At 37.8% G+C, this 27,998-nt stretch overlaps 1 pseudogene; it reads right to left on the minus strand.

Moving 5' to 3' along the window:
• Positions 1-19: 19 nt before the first annotated feature.
• Positions 20-21,819, minus strand: LOC131346700 (interferon-induced protein 44-like; annotated as a pseudogene).
• Between the last annotated feature and the right edge of the window lie 6,179 nt (positions 21,820-27,998).

Raw genomic sequence — 27,998 nt, forward strand, 5'->3', positions numbered from 1 at the left:
AAACCCTGTTACACACTAGTACACACTACTAACTCATGGTATTTTCTGATCATTATAATCTTCTTCACCTCCACCATTATTGCTAACTGTTGTGTGAATTCTTCCAACTTTTATAACATTCACAACAATTTCCAGAACAATGTCTCCTCCCCAAATTCACAGCTAGAAGGTCAGTTATTCTTATGTAACTAAATTATATATAAATACCATATATGTGTGGTGGTCAGTAACGAAGTAATTCTTTACGGTACTTAAGTATCTGTAATTCTTCACGGTACTTAAGTATCTTTTTCCAGTTTCTGTACTTCACTAAAGCATAAAAAACAGTTGAATCTAATTACAGCACAGCAGCGTGAGCATTATTTTTGAACCTACGTATCTTTTGGTTTCGTTACATACAGCACGCGCAAACGGTTTGGTAGAGCATTAAAACCGCGGTGTCACAGCCTGAAATACTGTAGCCTACGATGGAAGAAAACCCTGACCCCATCCCGCCTACTGCACACCCATGACCCGTGGCCTGACCTGCAGGATTTGTTTTAAGTTGTAGAACAGAAGAAAGACTCTTTCATATTCAGATACCTGCTCTGCCTCAGTAACATACGATTTCTTCTTTCTTCTTCTTTCAAAGCATTAGTTAACTAAATACTGAAATATTGACTGTGCTGAATCTGCTCAGATTCCTTGCTTGTCAAACCCAATTGTTCTGAAATCCAGCTATTTCTTGACTGCTCAGAATAATGTTAACTGACATTACAGAATAACTGACATCTGTATCGTGTTCATTTTTAAGATCTTCTATTAACAGGCATGTACTGTATGAGTAGATGCATGTATGAACGGATTCTTCTCACACAAAATGAACTTTTATTTTAAAAAATAGAATTACATAAAATGACAACATTAGAGCTCGGATAAGTGAAGTATTTTTACTTAAGTACATTTGGTTACAAGTACTTTTGTACTTTAACTCAAATGGAAATTCAAACTGAGCACTTAACTAGTGTATCTCTGTTTTTATTTAAGTACAGGGGATGTGTTCTTTGCCCACCACTGCTGAAGACGAATGAGTGATGGAGTTTAGCCTTCTAAGATGAATTTAAATATAGACAAATAGATCGAATTTGGAGAAAATCCTACATGGGTCAGTAATAAAGAGTCAGAAGGCTCCAAAATGATAGTGACAAATTTATTCATAGTTTTCATCATCTTTAGTGTTATATATATTCAGAATATATCAGATTTCAGGAATAATATGTCTGTCAGGCAAATGATTCAACTTCTTTTTTAATCTATATGTTCAGAGAGAGAGAGAGAGAGAGAGAGAGAGAGAGAGAGATGTCCACTGTTATCATTAATAACAATGGTAATTGGTAATCACAAGTTCTGGATATAAATTTTTTATTACTGTCTGATTTCCTCTGAAGGAGTTACGTATAGCAGAGGCGTGTTGCACAAAGCGAGTTGAACAAATTCAGAGTTCCATACTTCTGAGTTTACAAAACCAAACAAAAAACAACTTTGGTTAAATATAGGCTTCATGATGCTGATTCAGCTTTCTCAGTGAACCCAGGTTTTAACCCTGAATGAATGAATGTGATCAAGGGCGTACACATATCTTCTGTACAGATGGTCACCAGGAAAGGCCGGGGTGTTGTGTCTGTTAGTATGCCTTTCTGTTGCAAAAGAAAACTATTCCTGGTGAGATTTTTTAGTCAGCTGATTGGTCCATTCAGGGTTTGTGATCTCTTACTCAGTATAAAACCAGTTGTGTTAAAAAAAACATGTTGTGTTGAGTTACCATACAGATAAAACCTGATAAAACTAAACGTATACTTGCCTGGGTAGCCTGTGAAAACGCCTTTGTGAAAAAGGCCTTAGAGTTCTTGAGCTTAGTCATCTTTTGAAACCAACTTCGCCTTGTGAAACACAGTAACATTATAAATATCAAGCTTAGCTGTCTAACATACAACTATTTCATACACTATTGATTAAAACACACTACAATCACTGGATTAACTGTAGTTGATTATTGTGGTGATTAATAATGAACATGCACATTATCATGATTTCTATGATTGCGTACGTATTTTTTTTTTTTTTAGCATTGTCACCGCCCACATGCTAAGGTTCTTATTTGGCATAATAAAGCAGAGCAGAAAAAAAAGAGATACACTTTCTCAAGATTGACCAGAAAGATCTTGTTATACATTGGAGGAGTGCATCAGGACTAAAGTCTAAAGAGAAAAAAAGACAAAAAAAACATTGCATACAGAAGTAGATGAAAATAGGTTTAAAGACACACACACACACACACATACTACTAGTGCACACCAACGTTTACACTTTTGTTTTCACAAAGTCACTGGCAAAATTCACAATACTTGTCAATGCCATGAGAAGCAGAATATCAATCTCATTGCTGTTGTTGATTTCCTCGTGATAGTTCTTTACAGGGAAGATGTACTTCAGTGGAATACCCAGATCAACACTGTACTTCTCCATCTAGAAAGACAGACACTAATAATAACCTGCATGAACCTGTAGTAAAGCTCATACTGTGTTCTGGTACTGGAGAGTTCAGCTGAATGAGGATCCTGTACTTACACTCTCTCTGATTCTCTTGCTCCTGTAGATCATTTTCAGATTCTCTTTGACAAGTGGACATGCAACATCAACCCTGGACATGACAACAACTAGAGGAATCCCTGTCGTCATGAATGCAGGTCATTAAAACATTTTCTTAGGCTTATTATACCATTACAGATATTTTAACAAATTATATTTTTATTTTGGTTCTGGTAATACATCAGAGAGTAATATATGGTCAATTTATTTTGAACAAATGACGTTAAAAATCAGGATGATAACTTACCTAATCCACGAGCTCCTTTTAGAATTAGATTCATTTTATCACTCACGCCTTGAGGTATTTGATCAGTGCTGTCTGCCGGTAGGACAAACACCAGACAGTGAACTTTGTCATTCAGACCTGGGGTTGTGTTATAGTCATTGCTTTCAGATGTCAGATCTTTCTGAGGATTAAACTGAAAATAAAAACATGAACTATCATAACACTGAACTTACAAATGGACAATGGACCATTATCATTGCTTTGAAATAATTCAGTATGCGGAAATTATGTTACAGTTTCATACCATAGAGATATCGTACATGTGGTTAAACTAAATGAACATTAACTTACTCTGTATCCCTTTTGCATATGTCCGTTCAGAATGCTGCTGATGTCCTTTGTGCGTACACCAGCTGAACCTTCTTCAAGACCCATCGTATCACCAAACACAAATGGAAAGAAGGAACCATCTGTGCCCTTGTTCAGCTTGTAGACGTTGTACTGTAAACAGGTAGAAATGAATTCTATGAAGCATATGAGCTGTTCTTTTACTTGAATAGAAATTCAGCTAAACTACAGTGTATTTTAGTGTTAGATATTAAATGTTACATATTGTTACCTTGCAGGTGTCACTTTTGCCACCAGTGAGTGAATGAGCGAGGTAAGTACTGCGACCTTGGAGTACAGTATTAACTGAGGTGCTAAAAGTTTACTTTCCAGAACCTGCTGGACCAACACACAGAATCCTGAGATGTTCAACACTTCGGTTTGACGGAAACTCCCTCAGTGTCTGTAACATCAGCTCTCTTTCACTAAATGGAGGTCAAAAGGGGACATAAGTTAAATAAAGCATTTTTATTTATTAGATTAGATTTCTTAAAATATATTACATCAAAATGTGATATAATAAAGTGATGTATTTCTTTAATTGTACTACATTACATATTTCTCTTTCAACATGCACCAACCCTTATATCCTAAGCTGTTTTTTACCTGGTTTAGCCTCAACAGGCCAAATATCTGCATATTTTGTACAAAGAATTGTGGTAAAGCATAAACACCCAGTTTATACACAGATACAGCTGCACTGAGGCCTGATGCAGATATCAGTCCATGAAAAGGTTTTAGGATTGGGACATAAATTAAATTAAAATTTGGCCAAATTATGTGTAATTTTTATGTGTATATATTTATATAAATTATGTGTAATCAGATACAAATACATGCCATACATGTTTATTTAGAGCATTACAATCAGTTTTATGCTGTTTTCTTTGCATGTTTGCAAAGAAAACTATTTGATTTTTTTAAACTTTTATTTTTATCAGAGGTATTACATATTTTGCTGCAAATGAGAGGTGAAAGGCCAAACTAATATTATAATAAACCAAACAGGTGAGTGAGAGAGTCAGAAAATCAAATTAAATACTATAACAAACCAAACCGAGGAATAAGAGAGTGAAAGAGTCTAAACAAAACAAGCCAAACAGAGGAGTGAGCAAATAGAAGTTTGTAACCTAATGCTATAATAAATCAGAGAAAAAAGTCCCATCTATTATAATAAACCAAACAGGGGAGTGAGAGAATCTAATAAACTAAAGTGACAGTGTAAGAAAACTCTAATATTATATTAAACGAAACCAGGTAATGGAAGAAAGTTCAATACCATTCTCTTAAAATCCAAACAAATGAGTAAGATTCCTATCAATATATAAGCTATTACAGATGCAATCCATAATCGATAATAAATCAAACTAGTCAATAGAGAATGCATGCATGCATTTTAGCCCATGCTAATCCACGGAAACTTAAAAAACACAGCTAATATATTAATACATTGATCCTGACCTCCAGTTCATTGGCCTCCATGGTTTTTCAGAAGCTGTAAGAGAAAACATATAATTAGCCAGTGCCTATTGTAGAACGGTATTCTTATTTTATATCATTTAGTGTATCACTTAACACATCAAATTTTAGATGGTTAGATTTCTTGATTTTACTTCCTTCTATGAAAATTAAGTTGGAAATCATCACTATACAATGTAAATGTATTTATGTAAATCCATGGGAGCCTAGCACTCAGAAGTAGAACGCACTTAAGTGCAGAAGGTTGAATGGGCTCTATTTAAAACAGTGAGAATAGGGGAGTGTGGGGAAGGAGTGTGGCTTGATGTTTTGTTCAAGGCCAAGTTGAGTTTCTGATCTGGAGCTGTACACAGGAACAGCACTGCAGCCACACCGGAGTCTAAGGTTTCCATCACCACAGTGAAGGAGGAATGGAGCAGGAGGTAAGTTTGGTGAAGAGGGCCACCACATGGCTGTAATCTCTAATGAGTGGCACAGATCTTTTGGAGGTTGCCCTTCGGGATCTGCCCACCCCCAATAATATATTTTAGAAAAACTGACCATATATAACTGCTGTTATGAAAAGCTGGTTCTCCAGCAGCTTAAGGTTTAAGGACCTGGCAAATGTGGGTGGTGTGTTCTGCTTCGGTACAGGACACAAGGAGGAGGTTGTCAAAGTACGCACAGAAAATCCTGAGGATATTTATAAGGGCCTGAACTACTTCTGTGATTTTGGTGAGGCTCAAGGGCATGAGCAGATGACCAAGAGGGGTGTTGAAAGCTGACATCTACTCATCGGTCACTCTTATCCTGACCACATGGTAGATGACAGAAGAGGCTCCAGTTAATGATCTTGCCTGCTGGTCAGTCAAAATAGGGATAATGTCTCATTAGTTACAAATGTCTTAGCACTTTCAGGGAGAGTGGAGTGGAGGTCAGGTTCAGCCAAATGTGTTCCCAATGGTTGTCAGACAGAGGGGAGAAGCCAGAGGGGGTGGGGAGAGTTGGCTCTCTCACTACACTGTTCCTGTAGTTGGTTATCCAATCAGATGGCAAGGGAGATAAGTGAGTCAAGGGAATTGGACTCATCAGCCAACTCATCCTTAACCTAGGTCACTCAGAAATACCCCATGGAGGGCCACATCTATACTGGGAATCATCTGGGAGACCTGGGTAGAGATGAAGTGCAATGGTTTTTAGCAAGGCTCCACAGCTGTTGGTCATGTTTCTAGAGGAGTGCGTGTGAGAGTCAAAAAACAAACAAACAAACAAAAAAAACCCGCAGGGAAAAAATTTAGTCTCAGTGACTTATTTGAGTATTTCAGATCTTATCACCTGGGATTTTCACGCACCAGACTCTATAGGTATTATCTCCAGGTATTACAAAGAAGTGCCTTGATGATGAGAGAGGTAAGAGGAGAATGACCAGACTGATCAGAGCTGACAGGAAGTCAATGGTGGTAGAAAGTATCTCAGAACAGATCGGACCTTGAGGCCGATCAACAACACAAAACCTCATCGGTTACACGGAGTCTGCAGTTTTACACATACACTTTGAAACCGGAGTCATTTCCCAGTCTTTAAATTTCCAACTTTGTGAGACACGATGTCACACAATTCAGTAAACTTTCTGAATGATCTGATTTTTCTGTAAAGATGTGTTAAATGTCACATCAAGTTTAGTGTTCCTGACCCTTTCTGATGTCTGGACCTGCCTGTCTGATTTAGGAGCTTTCTATTGTAATCAAGTGGAAGTCCATATGGAATTAATGGGTGTAGCAGCAGGACATCAATGACCATCACTGAACAAAGGGTATAGATGACTGTGATTATCATTTGAACCATCGCATCACTCGGCCATTTGGGTGATCCTCTATTCTTACACTCAATTTACATTTAAAATGAAACCCCAAATTACAAACAGGAAAAAAAACAGTATAAAATGTTTGAACAGGATTTGTCCTGCATGCTTTTTGACTCAGATGACCCCGAAGTATTTCATCAATAAAAGATCTTTGACGCTCTCATCGTTTTATTTTTTTTACAGACTCCAATTGCTATGGAAACTTTATGACTACAAATGCCACAAACCACTTTGCACTCAAGTTTTTATCAGTGAGCTGGTGATATATTCAACAAAATATTTATGTAATATAATAAAAATAAACATGTAATATTTTATTTTTATTATATTACATAAATATTTTGTTGAATTTATCACCAGCTCACTGATAAAAACTTGAGTTTATTGAGTATATTACATAACATAACATTATGACCACCTGCCTAATATTGTGTTGGTCCCCCTTTTGCTGCTAAAACAGCCCTGACTCGTCGAGGCATGGACTCCACTAGATCCCTGAAGGTGTGCTGTGGGATCTGACACCAAGATGTTAGCAGCAGATCCTTTAAGTCCTGTAAGTTGCGAGGTGGGTCCTCCAATGATCGGACTTGTTTGTCCAGCACATCCTACAGATGCTGGATTGGATTAAGATCTGGGGAATTTGGAGGCCTGGCCAACACCTCAAACTGGTTGTTGTGGTCATCAAACCATTCCTGAACCATTTCTGCTTTGTGGCACGGCGCATTATCCTGCTGAAAGGGTGTAGATGGTCTGCAACAATGCTTAGGTAGGTGGTACGTGTCAAAGTAACATCCACATGGATGGCAGGACCCAAGGTTTCCCAGCAGAACATTGACCAAAGTATGACACTGCTTCCACTAGCTTGCCTTCTTCCCATATTGCATCCTGGTTCCATGTGTTCACCAGGTAAGAGACGCACAGGCACCTGGGCATCCACGTGATTCATCAGACCAGGCCATCTTCTTCTTTTGACCACTGCAGACCGGGAACACCCCACAAGAGCTGCAGTTTTGGAGATGCTCTCATCCAGTGGCCTAGCCATCACAATTTGGCCCTTCGTCAAACTCATTCAAATCCTTACGCTTGTCCATTTTTCCTGTTTCTAACACATCAACTTTGAGGACAAAATGGTCACTTGCTGCCTAATATAACCTCTCAGTAGTCATAATTTTATGCCTGATCAGTGTATTTATTATATTATATTTTTTGACTGTATTCTATATAAAATATTTTAATATTCTTTGCACTTTCTGGCCCTATTGTATAGAATTATGTAAGGGAATTAATTATAATTACACTCTCCGATGTCACCCTGAAGAGGATGGGTTCCCAACAGAGTCTGGTTCTTCTCAAGGTCTCTTCCTAATATCTTCTCAGGCTCTATTTTGTCTCTAGTTTGTCTCATTAGCAATAAATTTAAAATGTATGTTCTGAATTTATACATTTCTGTAAACCTTCTTTGTGACCATATACTTTGTTAAAAGTAAACAAATAAAATTGATTTGAACTGAATTATACATAACCTTACTTGTTGCAAAGTCATTTGCAAAATTCACAATATGTCTCAATGCCACGAGAAGCAGAATATCAATCTCATTGTTGTTGTTGATTTCCTCATGATAGTTCTTTACAGGGAAGATGTCTTTCAGTGAAATACCCAGATGATGACTGCACATCTCCATCTAGAAAGACAGACACTGAGAATAAACTGCATGAACCTGTGGTAAAACTCATGCTGTGTCCTGGTACTGAAGAGTTCTTGTACTTACACTCTCCTTGATTTTCTTGCTCCTGTAGATCTTTGTCAGGTTCTCTTTGACAAGTGGACATGCAACATCCACCTTGGTCATGATGACAACTACAGGAATCTCTGTTATGATGAATGCAGGTCATTAATTCTTTTCTTGGACTGATTATACCATTACAGATATTTCATGATTTTTAAATTTGATTCTGAACCACCAGTAATACAGAGGTAATGATAGTCTTAGAGTAATATATGGGCAATTTATCGTGAATAAATGAATGACTCACTGTGTGATTTTTGCAAGATTTGTTTCATTTTATTGATTTCTTCAGACATTTCAGAGATTTTGTCTGCTGGTAGGACAAACACCAGACAGTGAAATTTGTCATTTAAAATTAGGTCATTATTATAGGAATTCCTTTCAACCGTCAAAAGATTAACCTGAAAATTTAAAATAAGTTGTCAGAACACTAAAATATTTGTGTTGAGAGGGTCAAAAACAGATGCAGACTTTTCTTAAACAAATATTTCAACCAGAGAATGGACAGTTATCGATTAAAGGGCATTGAAATATGTGAATATGTAGAAATAAAGTTACAGTTCTGTACCTTGGAGATATTGTACATTTTAATAAACTGAATGAACATTAACTACACTGTGTCTCTCTCTTGGATTTGATCATTCAGAATGCTGATGATGTTGTTTGGGTCTGCACAACCTGTACCAGGTTTGAGACCCATCGTATCACAGAACTCAAATGGAAAGAAAGATCTATCTGTGCCTTTGTTCAGCTTGTAGACAGAGTACTGGATATAGATAGAAGTGAATTCTGTGAAATGTGTTTTTTTATATTTAAATATTAGTTTGTGTCCTTCACATAAATTGAACTTGAAACTAAACAAAAAATTCCAAAGTGCATAAAAAATATATAAAAAAATATATATATAAATAAAAAATTACAAAGTGCATTTGTAAGTTACATATTCAAGATTATGTTATGTGCTGTAAGGTTATGTACTGTTACCTTGGAGGTGGTGCCAGAACCACCAGTGATTGAAGGAGTGAGATAAGTATTGCGACCTTGGAGTGCAGAATTAACTGAGGTGATAAAAGTGGACTTCCCAGCATCTGCTGGTCCAACAAGCAGAATCCTGAGATGGTCAACACCATGGTTTACCTGAAAGTTCTGCAGAGCCTGTAACATACGTTCTCTTCCTCTAAAAAAAAAAAAGGCCAAAAAGGGACATTAGTTAAACAACGTTTTTACATCAAAAGTAACAGCAAATGTGTATGTAAAAGTTAAGTTTTGCGTATTATTGGAAATGTAAATGTGTTAAAAGCTTGTAATTATGCAATGAGTAAACAGTAAAATAATTGAATACGTTTAATTACATGTAATGCATAATTGCTTTATCTCTACAGCAGCAGCATTGGCCTTGTTCACAAAACAATGGCAGAAACATTCAGAGGTTACCAGTGCTGCCGAACTCTAGAAAAGGGACTAATCTAATGTTATATTACAGTAATCAGTGAAGAAAGAGATTGTGAAAGAGTCTTTTGTAATAAAACAAAAAGTGACTGATTGGACTGAAAAAGTCTAATCTAATACATTAATAAACAGGAGAAACCGGGAGGTGGAGAAAAAAGTCCAGTATAGTACAATAAATGCATTAATACATTGACACTGACCTCCAATTCTCTCTCCATGGATCTATTTCATCTAAAGCTGTAAAAGGAAACAGAATATTAACCAGTGTTTTTAGTAGCGGTGCATAATGCAATATTTACATTTATGACATTTGTCAGACGCCCAGAGCAACTTGTCCAGAGCAACATACAGAAGTGCTTTAGTCTTACAAATGGACTCATCCTGAAACTGGCTCATTAGATAATAAAGTAGGTCTTCATGTCTAAAAATACATTTAGACAACATTTGATGCCACCAGATGGAAGAGTCTTGATGTATACCTTCCTTGTACACTCAGCAGTGGTCAGAGGATCAGAGGGAGCATGGTGCAGTGTGAGGTGTGATTTATGAGGAAGTGCTTTGAGGTAAGTGGCTGGTGGTCCATTTTCAGCTTTGTAGGCAAGCATCAGTGTTTTAAATCTGATGTGGGCAGCTACAGAAAGTTAGAGGAGGGAGAGTATTAATAGTTCAGTGTGGGAGTAACCTAGGAAGATGGACGTTGTGCAGCTGCATTCTGGTTCAGAGGTCAAATCTCATCTAAATCACCTGATATGACCGACTTTTCATGTATGAACCAAACCACTGGCAGGCTGCACCATGAATTCCAAGACTCCTGAGGTTGGACAAGAGAGTCTTGTGGGTGACTGTGTCAAATGCTGCTGGCAATGTCTTCAGCCAGCAGGGAGTACAGAGCAGGAGGAGCTGGGGGGTTAGATGTTGTATAGCATGGAAGGAGCTTTTGCAGAAGATTCCAGCTTTTCTTTGTAGAAGGCAGTCTTAGCAGTAATTACTGTAAAAGAGAATTGGGACAGGGGAGCACAGCAAGTGTCAAGATCTGTGTAGAGTTGTGATTTCTTCCACTTTCTCTCTGTTGTTCTAATTCTTTCTGACTGATTCTTTCCGATTGCTGTGGAACACATCTGATAGCCAAGGAACAGGGCAAGAAATCTGACTGAGGAGCATGTCCATTTCTTCAAGAAAGTCTCCCAGGAGATTGGGAGTGTGGTAGATGACAGTGACGAGAAGGTTGACTAGGAAGGTAACCTCATGGAATTCAAAAGACAAAATGCTTCATGGAATTAAAAAGATGAAATGCTTCATGGAATTCTAAAAATGAAATGCTGAGATAAGTGAAAACTTCTTCTTCAGCAGACCTGAACCCCCACCCCCCTGCCAACTTGTGTGACAGAAAACATAAGCAGAGAACAGAGCATATGAGTTCTACAGAGAAATCCAGGTCACCGTTAGTTTCAGAAAATGAAGAGAGTAATGGGGAACTAATCCAAGATTAATTCAGCTTTTGTTACAGTGGACTGCAATTCCAGAGTCCACCTACCAGTGCTGTTTGAGACTGAGACAACAGAGGAGGGTAGTGGATGAGAGTGTCAGTGTCGGTGAGAGACGACAACAGAGACAGGTTTGAAGCACATGCCTATAGTGTGAGGAGCCATTAAAGATTAGTTTAGGACCTGCTCATTGCATGAGATTAAATATGAAATATTAAGCGCTGTATAAAGATACTTTGGAGATCTTAAATCATAAAAAGATGGGAAAACTTACTTGAATTCTTACTACCCATGATGCAATTGCTCTCCTGTAAAAGGTGCAGTTGGCAGAATAGTTAAAAGTTTTAGATTTATTATCATATCTGTACTTCTATGTGAATTGTGGATATAGAAAGTATAGTGAATTTTGTTAAGCTGGGATGAAGGGTAAAGTTATGCTTCAACATTTGCTCCTAAATTCCTTATGTAGTGTATTGTTGGGAAGTAAAAGCTTAAATTAATCAGTATCCTAATTAATTAGTGCTAATTCTGAAGTGACTTTTGGGGGTAACTTCATTTCAAAACTTGTTAGGCCGCAGTATATATATATATATATGCTAAAAATGCTAGGTGCATAATTTTCAGATGAGCAGCATAATATTAAAGATAAAGTATGAAACTTACCGACTGCAGTGACAGTTCAGATCTGCTGAGACTCGTCCAGTGACGGGGATTTTTATAACGCCGTCAGCAGCACGATCCTTCCCGCAGTGGCCACTAGGGGGCTCCTGAACACGACCAAACATTACACAGTATCACAATATATTACTTGCAATAGTAATTTTTTTTTTTTAAAAAAAACCCCACTACTCCTGTATTCTACTCTCCTCATAAATGCATAACAGTTGAAATGTTTCTGAGAATTTTATGAAGCTCCTTCACCCACAGTACACCATTATTACTACTTGTTGCTTGAACTCTTCCAAAAAAATACTTTTGGATGTTTTAAACTATGTTTAAAACATTGATACCAATTAGCCAAAAACATTTTTCCCACCATTTTTTGTTATAGAATAAAGTCAAATGATATCATGTGTAAAGTAGAAATGTGAAGGAGATATACTGGAAGTATATTAAACAGCAACAACAAACGTGTCCTGAATACTTATTTCCTCTCAATGTAATCAACACTCAGGATGAGACAAATGTTTGATTCCAGATGTGTCAAAAGTAAACTTACAGCATAATACACGTCTGTTTGTAATCTGGTTACAGAAAAGATTCAGGACAGTATTTACAGACCGTATTTGTTGACAGTATTTATACTTGTGAATTAATACTGACACAAGAAATACATGTGAAATACAGTGAAACTACAGGGGAAATTATTTTTAATATTATAAGTCATTCTTACTAAGAAAGTTGATGTACTACGAGACGTCTCATGAGCTTCGTATGAGAAACCAGCTATCAATAAAGTCAACTTTAAGACAGCTGGCCAGGAGACATGTTGAAGTTCATACTGGTGCTCCTCACTTCTCGCCATGTGTATGGGTCCATTGTCATCTTAAAAAATGGCATAATTGTTTGGAAACAACATTTGGACCATAGGATGCCCCTGATCACAACTTGCTGGCAGTAACACGACCATGTAGGCTAATGCCGGGGCCAGCAGAATACCAAGATATGGCCGCCTAAATCTTCACAGATCCACCCCCACTTTTGGCAGCTGGAAACAGACCAAGTTTACCCTTCCTTGGGGATGCTTCAGACCATATCAAACTCATTTCCAGTCTTCTGCTATCCAGGTTTTATGATCATGACACCATCTTTTTCACATTGGTGCCTGTTATGTCCCTAAAAGTTGACTCTGGCACATACTGCCATCATTCTGATTCAAGTGACACCCAAAACACAGTTTGGAAAAAATGTAGTGATTTCTTTACAAATATGGGTATGGGCAAAAAAAACAAAAAAAACAATATATACAAAAGGTAACAAAACAAGCCAGTTAGGAACACAAAGAGAGAGGGACAAATGCTTTGCTAAATCAAAGAAAACAACAAAAACAAAAAACTAAAACAAAAATGTCCTAATCTGACTGGGAAAAATCAAAGAAAACAAAAGTACCCTGTCTCACGCTATGCTAGCTACCAGAACAAAAGTATACTGGGTGGCACTCCAAAAAACAGAACCAAACCTCTACATGTGTATACTATGTATGTCATGTGTCAACCTTCCGTGTCCACATACCATCTGATCCAGTTTAGCACCAGCTCCAGGTATTTGTTGGAAAAGAAAAAACAAAACATGTCATGGCCAAAAACACTGGTAGAACAACATGCCACAAAAGAGTAACATCAATGGAAAACAACACAAAGGCAGCACGCAAATTAAAAAAAAAAAAAAAACGTCAAAAAGAACAGCAAAAAAAAATATGACGGGCCCTCGCACTATGGGCCATCACTACACGGTGCCATCGCCGCCCAGGCGCACCAGACACAGTAAGCACAGTGGGTACATGCATTAAAGGGGAAATACCAAAAGGAAAAAAGGGACAGTTTGGGTGTACTGAAATAGATCATAGCAATGTCCAGTGATGTCCAAAGGGACAATGACTCTCCCTATAAACTATATTACTATATCAGTTTATTTATATATATATATATATATACATATATATATATAGAGAGAGAGAGAGAGAGAGAGAGAGAGAGAGTCACCCAGAAAAATGTATACACATTTATACACTGTATACACATTTCAGTATTTAATATTTTTTTTATACAAAAATTTGTATAAATACTGTATTACTAAATTTATTGCTATACGTTATAGATTGATATGATGATATTATGATAATATTATGATAATATTATTAATATTATACTAATATTATTTACATCATACTATTTTTCTTTTCCTGAAGTGTTTATGCATTTTTTTTGGTTGACTCTGTATATATGAATTGTGAAAATTAAGCAATATAGTAAAAAAATTAAAATAACGGGATAATAAGTGGACATAGTCTAGTACTGCAGGAGTCAGGCCAAAACCATGTCCAGTCAGTGGACTGATAAATGTAAAAATTTGTTGTGAGCCGTTAGAGCGTCACAAAATCATGAAACTAAGCAGAATCACTCACAACCAGTTGTTCTTTCTATTAAATTTTTTTTTAAACATTAGGACTTTCCACTGTTAAGATATAAGAACATTAATATTTTTCTATTATGTCCTCACAATAGCAACATCATTCAAAATATCACAAATTCCGTCCCAGTTTCACATCAGCCATGTCCTGACATTATTCTGACTGATTTTCAACCAAATCAGGTGAAAGGAAGGGAAAATTTCTAAAAGTGACACACTTCCTGCTGCCAGTTGGTGGCGCTATGACTGACACTCACAGTAGTCATGTCCATGTCATGTCCATGTTTCTAAAAGTGACACATTTCCTGCTGCCAGTTGGTGGCACTATGAGTGACACTCACAGTAGTCATGTTCCTGTTGAGCAGATCCCATGACAGGTGGATGAACGTCATTTAGCTCAGTGTAAATGTATACCGAGTTTCATGCATATACGTGCAAGTGAATATGAGCTGTACAGCTATATTTCTGACAAAGTTCCAGGGGGTGCTGTGACAGCCCTGTGCCACGCCCGGGGACCAGCCACACTGGACTATCTCATAAACATGTACACTCTCTGTGGGAAATATTTTGGAACATTAGGCCTTTCCACTCGTAAAATATGAGAAGATTCATTTTCTTCTATTATGTTCTCATGTAAATCGTCGCCATAGTGACACGATTCAAGGCATCAAAAATTCCATGTCTTGGCATTATCCTGACTGACTTTGAACCAAATCAGGTGAAAGTAAGGGAGAAAATATTAGAGATTTCAAAAAGTGACACACTTCCTGCTGCCATTTGGTGGCGCTATGACCGAGACTCACAGTTGTCATATCTGTGTGATCAGCTTTCAATGCTTAACATAATCCTAAGGTCTCATGTAGATCACTTAATGTACACAGAAGTTATTAGCCACTTCCTGTTTCGTTTTATTCGCCATAAGTTTAAGGGCTTCTCACAGCTGAACCGTTTGAGATCAAAAATCCCTCATCAATTTTGCATTATCAATGTCTTGAGATCATATTAGCCTGGGTTTGGTGACGGTTGTATCAATTCCCTAGGAGGAGTATTTCAAATTCCATTGGGTGCGTTTTGCAAACAACTCAAAATAACTCACTTCCTGTGGATTAGACTTAATGACATGTCAGTTCAATGAGATCTAAGTGTGTACCAAGTTGTACATGGATACGTGCAAGTGTGTATCAGCTATGCAGCAAGATGTTCCGGGGGTGCTGTAACGGGTGTGTGCCACGCCCAGGGCCGAGCCACGGTGACGTCCTAATGGCCGCAGAGTCCAACCTGTCTGCTGATTTTGAAGAGTTTTTGAGCATGTTAAGGGGTCCAAAATGCCCCGAAAGGTTGAAAAAAAATATATAAATAAATAAATAAATAAATATAAAATTCTAATGAAAACAATAGGGCTTCCGCACCTACGGTGCAAGGCCTCTGGCCTTGCTCCTTCGGTGCTCTTGCCCTAATGACATGTGCGTGCAAACAGGACAATTTAGTGTGTGTGTGTGTGTCTGACTATGTCCAGCACAGTTCAGTTCTCCTTTGAGATCAGATCTTGGTTGTACTTGTGTGTGCGTGTGTGTGTGTGTGCGTGTGCACCAACAAATGGAATGCATGCAACATGCAAATATTTTCATCTTCACACCTCCTCCCCTTCTTCACTGATGAACACACAGCAGTAAATTAAAAAAAAGCTAAACCACAACTGCAGACATGTCTCTGTCAGTGTACAACGCTAATGAGAAGTCTTTATTTCTGTATAATTCTTTGATAGATTTGACACAAATAAGTAAATAAAACTAGATAATAGGTTGAAGTTAGTGTGTATTACAAAGAACTTATTGCACTGAGATGCTTCCAGTACAGACCATAATAGTAACAAAAATATTACTGTAGATTATAAGATAATTTCTTTGTTTTTCAGTTTGGACAAGTTTTGGTTTAAAAGGGTTCAGTGATGTTTAATTACATTTACAGACATTATCAAGAGTTAAAAAGATAGTTATTGCTTTCACACGTCCATCTTCACACACCACCCTCCCTTTTTTCACACATCCGCTTCTTAATAGCTACATTTGCACCAGCAACCTGCTCTCTGCTCTCAGACCTCTAACACTGTCACTGCTCTGTGTGTGTGCAGGACTAATGAGAAGTATTTGTGTCTGCACATTATTACTCTTATTTTTAACATAAAATATAATAAGTGGTAATTAGTAAATAATGATTAGGGATTATTTAAGAAAAGCCTGTGCATTAGTTTGGTATTAATGTGTATTAGAGTGAACTCGCTGTACTGAGATGTTTCCCTGCACAGATCATAAGAGTAACAAAAATGGAAATGTAGGTTATAAGGCATTAACTAACAATTTCTAGTTAACATTAACATGGTTTTGCTAAAACTTTTCTGTATACAGGAAACACCACCAGAAGTACAGAATACAGACTCATTTACACTCATTAGATAATTTAAACCCTGTGTTTTAAACTTGCTCTACTTGTACTCTTAACAACTTTATACCCCACCACTCACTCTAATGAAGACACAAAGAGAGCATTTACTCACAGAGCATCACAGAGAGTGGACTGAGCTCCATCCTGTCCCTTTAACGACTGACTAACTGACAGAGGAGTAGCTCTGTCAATGGTCAAGTAAAGCTTGACCATTTCCTGTTTGCTAGAGAGAGCGAGAGACAGAGAGAGAGAGACAGAGTGAGAGAGTAAAAGAGAACCACCCATACACCACTATTTTTTTTCTTCACATTTTATGTTATCGTTTGTTCTTCGTTCAGAGATGAACATATGTTCACTGAGAGAGAGAGAGAGAGAGAGAGAGAACATATGTACACTAATCAGCCACAACATTAAAACCACCTGCCTAATACTGTATATGTCCCCCTTGTGCCACCAGAACAGCTCTGACCCCTCAAGGCATGGCATAATGTCATGGCATAATGTTGCTGTTATAGTGTACTGTCCAAGTTGTTTGATTCTTTGACAACTGTTCTTGAAACTTTTATAAACTGAATTGGGAAAAAGCAACCAGGCAATGCCATCACACTATGCAAGTATAATCAGAAATATGGCTGCAAGCAGCAATAGAGAAAGATATGGGTGGTCCTTTTCATTACTTCGATTTTGACAGGTCTGACAGCCAATCAGAATCGTCCATGTCACAAGGTCCCGCCCCCTTTCAACCAATCAGAAAAACATATCTGTCACATTATTCCGCCTCCTTTATAAAACATTTTTTAAAATAATAATTTCAAATAATCAAAGGATTAAAAACAAATTAAACTTTATTTTTCTGTTTTTTAGGTGCATCAGGACAAGTAGCCATAGTTGCGCTCAATGAATCTACAATATTCCGTATGTGGAAACATAAAGTATTTCAAGGGGAGAAAATGGGTGTGTCACGTACAGAGGGTTTGTGCACGTGTGTGTGTGTCATGTTCAGGGAGACCCAACGATGAATATGCCATATTCTGGACATTCAGTATGTACCATATCAGTAGAAAACACATGCTTATGTGTGTAAGTGTGTCACATACAGGGGTGTTGTGTGTGTGTGTGTTTGTGATTAAGGGTCTGATGACGTAGGATTATGTAACCTCCCCATCAATCATCCTTATTGGTTGAAAGGGGGGCGGGATATTGTGACGGATACGTTTTTCTGATTGGTTGAAAAGGGGCGGGACATTGTGACGTGGACGATTCTGATTGGTTGAAAAGGGGCGGGGCATTGTGACATGGACGATTCTGATTGGCTGTCAGACCTGTCAAAATCGAAGTAATGAAATATACCACCCATTCCTCTCTCTAATGTGACTCCCAAAACTCAAAAAAGGAACTGAAGAGTCAAGACTGGAACATGGACATAAGAGAGTCGAATCTAATACTATATTAAAGTAATTAGTGAAAAGAGAGCGTGAAAGAGCCTTTTGTAATAAGTCAAAAAGGTGACTTAGAGAGTGAAAGTCCATAGTATAGTACTATTATAAACCACACTAGGGAGCAGAAGAATAAGAAAACTAATGAATAACCTATTTTATAATCTACAATTAATGCATTAATACACTGACACTGACCTCCAATCCACTGGCCTCCATGGTACATTTAAGGCTGTAAAAGGAAACAGATTATTAACCAGTGGATTTAGTAAGGGTGCATAATACAGTATTTACATTTATGACATTTGTCAGATGCCCAGAGCAACTTATGCAGAGTAATGTACAGAAGTGTTTTAGTCAGATGCAGTGTGAGGTGTGATTTGTCAGGAAGTGCTTTAAGGGAAGTTGGTTGTGGTCCATTTTGGCTTTGTAGGCAAGCATCAGTGTTTTAAACCTGATGTGGCCAGCTACAGAAAGCCAGGAAAAGTACTAATAGGTTAGTGTGGGAATAACTTTGGAAGATAGAAAATTAGTTGTGCAGCTGCAGTTGCAAAGGTCAAATGGTGCTCAGAAAAGCAAGTTGTAATAGTCCAGTGTGTCACGGACATGCCGGTCCCAGCCACACTACCGCGATCACAGTCACCTGAGCTGTAATTGCGTCACCTGCACCTAATTTCCCGGCACCTATTTAAAGCGCCCACTCGTCAGGGACGATGGCGAGTATTGAGTCTGTTTAGTCACGATTCCCACATTTAAGCTTTCTGTTTCATGTGCCGGTTTAGTTTCGTTTACGTTTACCTGCTGCCTGAGTTTTGCCTTCTGCCTGCTTCCCTCATTAAAGTTGCTGTTTGGAATTTCACTCTGCCTCTGAGTCGGACTGTAACACAGTGTTGAAATGGCAAGAGATTGAACAAGCACCTGAGTGGCCTGTGTGGATAGAAATAGAGGAATACTTTTAATATTGCAAAGGAAAAATGAATATGAAGGTATGAAAGCAATGTGTTCAGAAAAGGAGAGTTGATTGTATATTGATATACACTGCTCAAAAAAATTAAAGGAACACTTTGAAAACACCTCAGATCTCAGTGGGGAAAAATATCATGCTGGATATCTATACTGATATGGACTGGGTAATGTGTTAGGAACAAAAGAATGCCACATCAATTGATGGAAATAAAAATTATCAACCTACAGAGGGCTGAATTCAAAGACACCCCCAAAGAAAAAAATAAAGATTCAGCAGACTAGTCCATTTTGCTGAAATTTCATTGCAGCAACTCAAAATGGTGCTCGGTAGTTTGTATGGCCCCCACATGCTTGTATGCATGCCTGACAATGTTGGGACATGTTCCTAATGAGATGACAGATGGTGTCCTAAGGTATTTTCTCCCAAATTTGGACCAGGGCATCACTGAGCTCCTGGACAGCCTGAGGTGCAACCTGGCGGCGTTGGACCCACTGGACCAGTGCAGGGTCTGACAATGGATCCAAGGATTTTATCCTGATACATAATAGCTGTCAAGGGGCCATTGTCTAGCCTGTAGAGGTCTGTGCATCCCTCCATGGATATGCCTCCCCAGACCATTACTAACCCACCACCAAATGGGTCATGCTGAACGATGTTACAGGCAGCATAGCATACTCCACGGCTTCTCCAGACCCTTTCACGTTTGTCACATGTGCTCAGGGTGAACCTGCCCTCATCTGTGAAAAGCACAGGGTGTCAGTGGCGGACCTGCCAATTCTTGTGTTCAATGGCAAATGCCAATTGAGCTCCACAGTGCTGGGCAGTGAGCACAGGGCCCACTTGAGGACTCTGGGCCCTCAGGCCACCCTCAGGAAATCTGTTTTTGATTGACACCCTCATAAAGTCTGTTTCTGATTGACACCAGTGGCCTGCTGGAGGTCATTTTGTAGGGCTCTGGCAGTGCTCGTCCTGTTCCTCCTTGCACAAAGGAGCAGATACCATTCCTGCTGATGGATTCAGGACATTTTTCGGCCCTGTTCAGCTCTCCTAGAGTAACTGCCTGTCTCTTGGAATCTCCTCCATGCTCTTGAGACTGTGCTGGGAGTCACAGCAAACCTTCTGGAAATGGCACGTATTGATGTACCATCCTAGAGGATTTGGACTGCCTGTGCAACCTCTATATGGTCCAGGTATCACCTCATGCTACCAGTAGTGACACTGACCCTAGCCAAATGCAAAACTAGTGAAAAACAATCAGAAAAGATAAGTAGGGAAAAAAATCACCACCTGTAAAACCATTCCTGTTTTGGGGGTTGTCTCATTGTAGCCTATCTAGTGCTCCTATTGTTCATTTCACTAACACCTAAACAACTGCAACTGATTAACAACCCCCTCTGCTACTTAACTGACCAGATTTAATTGACTTGATGCTATTCTCTGATTAAAAAGTGTTTCTTTAATTTTTTTGAGCAGTGTACTTTGAATATATCTCAATACGCTCTGCCAGTGGCTGACTGTGTGATATCATTTGTTTATGACCTCATCTTATGACCATTATCTTCTTTGTTTTGTCCTAGAAATTCTTTCTGTTCTGTTTTGCTGAACATGTGCCAAACACAGACACTCCCTGGCAGTTATTTAGATAACCATTTTCATAATAAACTCGCCAAACCGCCAGTGAACACCACCACGTCTGCTTCTGCTAATGTCTTTTGTTTACCTACAGATAACAATAAATATTATACCTTTCTTCTGTATAAATACCCTTTGTTCATCTCAATAAATCTTGAAGAGTTTTGCTATTCTATTTTGCTATCACTGTCTCTGCTTTCACTATTTTGCTATCACTATATTTTTCTACGACTGTCTCTGGGCAAAAAGCTTCTCATGATGAGACGTCTACCAGACGTGCAGAGATCCAAGCAGAAACAGTGGTGTTTGAGGGAAGGAACGAGAGCATGAATTGAGAGTCATAACAGTGGTATAAAAACCCATGTGAGGTTATAACTTCATCAAGAGAATGAATATAGATGGAGAACAAAAGAGGGCTGAGTATTGAGTGGGGGGTTTTAGTACAGCAAAGATGTTGTGGAGCATGCAAGAAGCTTTTATTCCATGTTTTCTTTGTAAAAGGCAATCGTAGCAGTAGTTACTTTAGGAGAGAATTTGGACAGGGGAGCATGGCAAGACAAAAGATCTGTGTGGAGTTGTGATTTCTTCCACTTTCCCTTTGCTGTTCTTAATCCTTTATGATTGCTGTGTAACACATATGATAGACAAGGAACAGGGCAAGAAATCTGACTGATTTCTTTAAGCAAGTCTCACAGGGGACCATGACAATGACACTGAGGAGAAGGTTGAATGGGGAGGTAGTTGCATGGAATTCAAAAGATGAAATGCTGAAATGAGACAGGGATAGAGATGTGAACACATTTTCTGAGACAATAGAGCAGTACCACCACCAAATTCTCATGGAGTGTGATAGAACCATAAGCAGAGGATAGAGCAGCTGAGTTCTGTGGAGAAATCCAGAGAAATCCTTGGCAGAAAATCAAGAGAGTAATGGGAAGCTAAGCCAAGATTAAATCAGCTTTTGTTACAGTGGACTGCTATTCCATAGTCCACCTACCGGTGCTGTTTGAGAGTGAGACAACAAAGGAAGGTAGATGAGGTTATTGGTAGTGTGGCCTCTGTTTTGTGGATGAGAGTGTCAGTTTCGGTGAGGCTGACAACAGAGGCAGGTTTGAAGCACATGCCTGTAGTGTGAGGAGACGTTATTGAATAGTTTAGGACCTACAAATTGCAAAAGATAGCAGTAAATATGAAATATTAAGCACTGTATGAAGAAACTTTACTTTAACATCTTAAATCATAAAACAAATTGGAAAACTTACTTGATTTCTTACCACCCATGATGCAATTGCTCTCCTGTAAAAGGTACAGGTGGCAGAATAATTTAAAGTTTTAGATTTATTATCATTTCTGTACTTCTGTGTGACTTATGGATATAGAATTATGGTGGATTTGTTACATTGGGCTAAAGGGTAAAGTTAAGCTTCAACACTTCTAAATTCCTTATGGAGTCCATCATTAAAAAGTACAGGGTTAAACAAATCAAGTGCTAATTCTGTGAGGTGACTTAAGGACATAGTACATTTCAAAACTAGAACTGTAAAACGTACTGGTAAGTGAAATAATATAGCCATACAAGGCAACTTGATTAAGATTGTAAAAGCTTTTAAATTTAAAGGGGATGATCTTTCTAAAAATTGAATATCCAGTGTTTAAAACAATGATGAATCAATTGAATCTGCACTACAGTTAAAACCAGCCACACTTCCTGAAAGCCTGAAAGTACGGTTACTAATCTATTTCTAATTATTATTAATATTATTCTAATTATTTTCTAATCTACAAATTAATATGAGCACAGTAAGATATTATAAACAAATATAAAATCAAATTTATGAGCGCATTTAAGGGATATTTTATATACATATACACTACTCACAATAAGTGTAAAATGTAAAAAGTTCACACTACAGTTTCATATCATGAAAGTAGGGCATTTAAGTAGAAGCATGCAATGGTGATTTCCTCATCTCAAACAATTTATTGAAACAAAAGCCAACAACAGTGGTGGGTATAACACAACAAAAAATGTCAATGTCTCAATAATTTGTCATGTGCCCTTGACCATCAATTACAACTTGACAACGACGTCTCATGCTGTTCACGAGTCGACTTATTGTCTGCTGAGGTATGGCATTCCACTCTTCTTGAAGGTCATTGAGGTTCTGGGGTGCAGGGTTACGAGCCTCTACACGGCGACTCGGCTGATCCCACAGGTTTTCTATGGGATTCAGGTCTGGAGAAAGTGCAGGCCACTCCATTTGAGGTACCCCAGCCTCCAGCAGCCGTTAATGATGCGACCTCGATGAGCTAGAACATCCAGGAAGATGATGCTCCCTGGCCCGACGCCTGTGCCTGGTGGTGTGGTCAGGTACCCTTGCAGGTCGTCTAGCACGCAGACCACGCTGATGTAAACGGTTTCGAATGGTCTGACGTGACACTTGGGTGCCTCTCACCTCCCTTAAATGTGCCTGGAGTTGAGTGGCATTCATCATCTGGTTCCGCAGGGCACTGTTCACAATGAAGCGGTCATCAACGTGGGATGTGGCCAAAGGACGTCCACTTCTATGCCTTTCTGTGACTCTTCCAGTCTCTCTGTATCTCTGTCGCAACCTGCTGATGACACTCTGTGACACTCTAAGCTCAGTGGCCACTTCCCTCTGAGAACATCCTATTTGAAGCCTCACAATGGCGAGGTACTGTTGATCAATTGTTAGGTGTGGTCTTGGGCTCATGATGTCAAAATGTGAACAGCATGATGAAGAGGACTGTTTAAATACCAATTCTAATTGAACCAGAAAATTTATTGGTCGATTCATGGATCAAACACCAGTTGTGAATTTTGCCGTTAAGCACCTTGTTAGAGAACAGCAAGTTATGCAAAAAGCACTGAAACACTGAACAGTTGGACATGTGCATTCAAAAGTGTAGAGAAGGTCAAATTAAATTCACCTGTAAAGGTTATAGTGCATTTTAGGTGCATCCTGAAATTTCACCTGAAAGCCCAATATCCTTAACTTTTTGTGAGTAGTGTATATATATATATATATATATATATATATATATATATATATATATATATATATACAAGAGTGTAACTTTGCTTTCAGAAGGGGGGGGGTTGTGCACAAAATTTGGGAAAAAGGTTTTCGACTTGAATCCCATTTCCTGCATTTACATACATTTAGGGACTATGGTGATAAAAAATCCAGGAAATAATAAAGTTGATTATAATGATGTGGCCAGGTAGCAAAATTGAACACTATCTCTGGTGTATGTATAATTAAATGAATTGTTTGTGGCCCCTTTCAGAGGTTTCTGTCTACTTGCACGACACTGTTCATGTGTATTGCATGCGCGCAAATATTTTACCTGTGTAGAAAGAGCTCCGTGTGTAACGCTCACGGTAACCAAGATTTCGCAGGTGGAAACGTTGTCCTTGTTCGTAAGATTTCTTTAACTTCTTTAATATGTACTACTAAGTTGTGTAATGGAGTCTTAAAGAATATTTGGTATATAAATTTCGGCAATCACGTGGCAACGAGCGGGTCTAGGGGATAAAGCTAAGTGATTGGGTTTGTAAGTTTCATGATTAAACTGTTCCAATACCGTGTTTGAGATAATTGATGTATGTTGTTGATTTTGTTTAATGTATTTGTTATGTGACTGATGTACATGTGATTATATATTTTTGATAACTCATAGTTCACATGTGGAGAATATGTAAAGTGGCTTTGTTAATATGCTTTTATTCTTCTTTGTACCTTAGCCACTGCCGTATTCCAGTAGTCATTGTTTTTTATTTCTGTTTTGAGTAATTTGTTTTTTATACATTTGGATTGTAATTATCTCCACTATATTTTAGCTAAACAAGATTTTTGTGTTTTTTTTATTTTTATTTTGCTCTCATCGACCGCTGTCAATTTCCAAAAACAGCAGTCAGATTAAAACCCAGCTAAAGAGAAACATACTTGTGTTCTGGTGTATTCTTCCCTGTGTACACCCGGCTACAATGATAAATTCTGTCAAAAAGAAAAGTACTAAACTGTTTATATAGAAAAGATGTCTTACTTTCTTTATTGTTTAAAAGCGGCCTATCACCAAGACTTGAGAGAATAATTTTATAAAGTGAAAAATGGTCACCATTAATGATTTGTGCGTGAATAAAATTTAAATAATGTGAGACACAATTTCCACTGCTAAACAAACTCTATTTTAAACTGACCGCTGTAGCTGAAAATGTAAAATAAATCACTTGTGTGGGTTTCTTTTGGTCACGTCTCACCGGGAAAAAGTGCGCTGGGCGGGTTGATAAAATCTGGGCTGGTTTTTGATGCAACTGGCGGGTTTTTATTTTTGACTATAAACATGATATTCTATTAATTTTCTATTCAAATGAATAAATAAAGTATAATATGTAATGTTGATGTTTTAATTATATGGTTCAGTTTAGCCAATAAGGTTCAAGAGAGTCCTGTCCAGTCAGACCTCAGTCTTGATTAGCGGGTTGTTGTGATCGTTCTATTCGTTAAGCCGATATCACATAGTTATTAATTGCTATAACTGTTTGTTATTGTATTAGTTATAATGGTATGCATTTTGGGCTCGTATTTTTTTTTATAATGGGCAGGTTTTAAGCTGTAGTTGAGCTGGAAATCTTAAGTCCAATCTAGCAACCCTGTTCACAAGCCAAAAATCTCCAGTCTCGCTGTCTACATGATAACACTGAAACCGGAGTTTTTGAAAAACTTCACCCTGGCAGTGGTTTTGAAAAATGTTCATTTTCAATGACCAGATGCTGCGTTTGCGTGGTTTTAAAAATACCTGCGTTTGTGTGGACACGGCCTAAGAGAGTGCTCCTACTCTCTGCTTGTTACCTGTATAAAAGACACCTGGGAGTCAGAAATCAAATACTTTTTTGAAATGCGTTTTTCTGGATTTTTTTTCTTGTTATTCTGTCTCTCACAGTATTTCAGAGTATTCAAATAAACCAACCAACCAACAAATAAACCATCCATTAAAATTATAGACTGACCATTTCTTTGTCAGTGGGCAAACGTACAAAATCAGCAGGGGATCAAATCATTTTTTAGCAGTACCTGATAACTGCATAAACAGACATTAAATGTGAAATACCAACATACATTAGTTAAGCATCTTAATTAATAAATAAAAGATGGGAAAACTTACATAAATTCTCTGAGTTGCTTGGAGGTTGTGGAGTTGACTTCAATCCACCTATGATTCAATTATGCCCCTCTAAAAGGTAGAGCTGGCACAATAATTAAAAGTTTTAGGAATATTATCATATCTGTATTTCTATCATATCTGTATCATAGGCAATGGGATAAATCTGACTTAAACATGTCTGCTTAAACCTCAGTATTTTAATGTATATATCTAAATTCCTTGCTGAAATCAAGCTTCTGTGTTACATTTAAGGGTTATGACCAGTGGCGGCCGGTCAATAGGGGGCGGTGGGGAGAGTTAGCCAGAGAAGAACTACTTTAACATGTTAACAACAATTAAATATATTTTAATAACAAAATAAAATCATTTAGTCTTATTATTACAATCTTAGTCATATTTATGATAAAAAAAAAAAAAACCTGTATTTCATTCGTTTGTGTGTGTGTGCACGTGGGGCGCCAGACAAATGTGCCCTCTGATTGGCTTGTTTAAAATTTTCCTCCACATTTGTTGTTAGTGAATCAATATTGTTTTTATATTATTTGGCCTCATGTGATTGGACCATTCTCAATGAGTCTCGTTACCGCTAGGCAGATGGTCATTTAACGGACAGGTACTGATTATTGTCCAAACAAAATATCTCGAGATGAAAGAAAATTCGGTTGTATCTTTACAAAAATAGCCTTTCACAAGGCGTTCGGATGAAAAAAAGAGACCGGTGACTGAGATGATTGACTTTAACCAGAAGCTCACTGAGAAATTGGCAAGCCAAGAAGTAAGGATGCCTGTAATTAGGCAACTTTCCAGTGTGTGTGTGTTTTAATTATTACTTTCATTAATTCATTACTGATAATAAACCCACTTTCACTGATTCATAGGAGATTTATTGAATGCTTTAACAGTTGACTTTAACAGTAACAATTTCAATATTTTATCTTAGCAGTAATGATACTTAATCACCTGATAAAGGACTAGTTACAATCCTGCATTTTTAACCCTTTCATTTTAAGTTTGTTTCTTTCCCCCAAAAAATAAAAACATAAAATAAAATTTTAGCACCAGCCACCACTGGTTATGACACTTCATTTAACAATTATTATATTCAAAACTAGGAAACTATTAGAATCAATGTTTAACTCGATTTACGATTAATTAGATTATTCTGCACTGTACTGTTACTGATCTGGGTCAATTTTAGGGGTGCAGCTTTCTCAAACTCTTACATTAAATGTGCCAAAACACGAGCTCATACACAACAAACGCCAACTTATACCAGTATTATACAAAATTATTGTTTTACAAACCAACACAACAATTCACAGTATTTAAAATGTACACACACACACACAGATCACAATTATGTGCATAATATTACTTGCTAACACGCATATACACACAATTTATTAGAATAAACGGCTCAGCTTAATCTCAGTTTTCAGATGAGTCACTAATGAAAAACCAAAGCACAAAACTATGAAACTCACCTACTGACAGCAGACAGTTCAGATCTGCTAGGGCGCGTCCAGTGACAGGGATTTTATAACTCTGTCTGCATTGCATTAGTAGCCACTAGGGGGCTTCTTAAAGTGACCAAACGTTACTCCATATCACTGAATATTACAGACTGCTTATATCACTAATAAAAAACCCTATTACACTAGTACACACTACTAACTCATGGTATTTTCTGATCATTATAATCTTCTTCACCTCCACCATTATTGCTAATTGTTGTGTGAATTCTTCTAACTTTTACAACATTCACAACAATTTCCAGAACAATGTCTCCTCCCCAAATTCACAGCTAGAAGGTCAGTTATACTTATGTAACTAAATTATATATAAATACCATATATGTGTGGTGGTCAGTAACGAAGTAAATGTAATTCTTAACGGTTCTTAAGTATCTTTTTCCATTT

The sequence above is a fragment of the Hemibagrus wyckioides genome, linkage group LG26 (genome assembly GCF_019097595.1).
Source record: "Hemibagrus wyckioides isolate EC202008001 linkage group LG26, SWU_Hwy_1.0, whole genome shotgun sequence".
In the NCBI taxonomy this organism is placed as follows: domain Eukaryota; kingdom Metazoa; phylum Chordata; class Actinopteri; order Siluriformes; family Bagridae; genus Hemibagrus; species Hemibagrus wyckioides.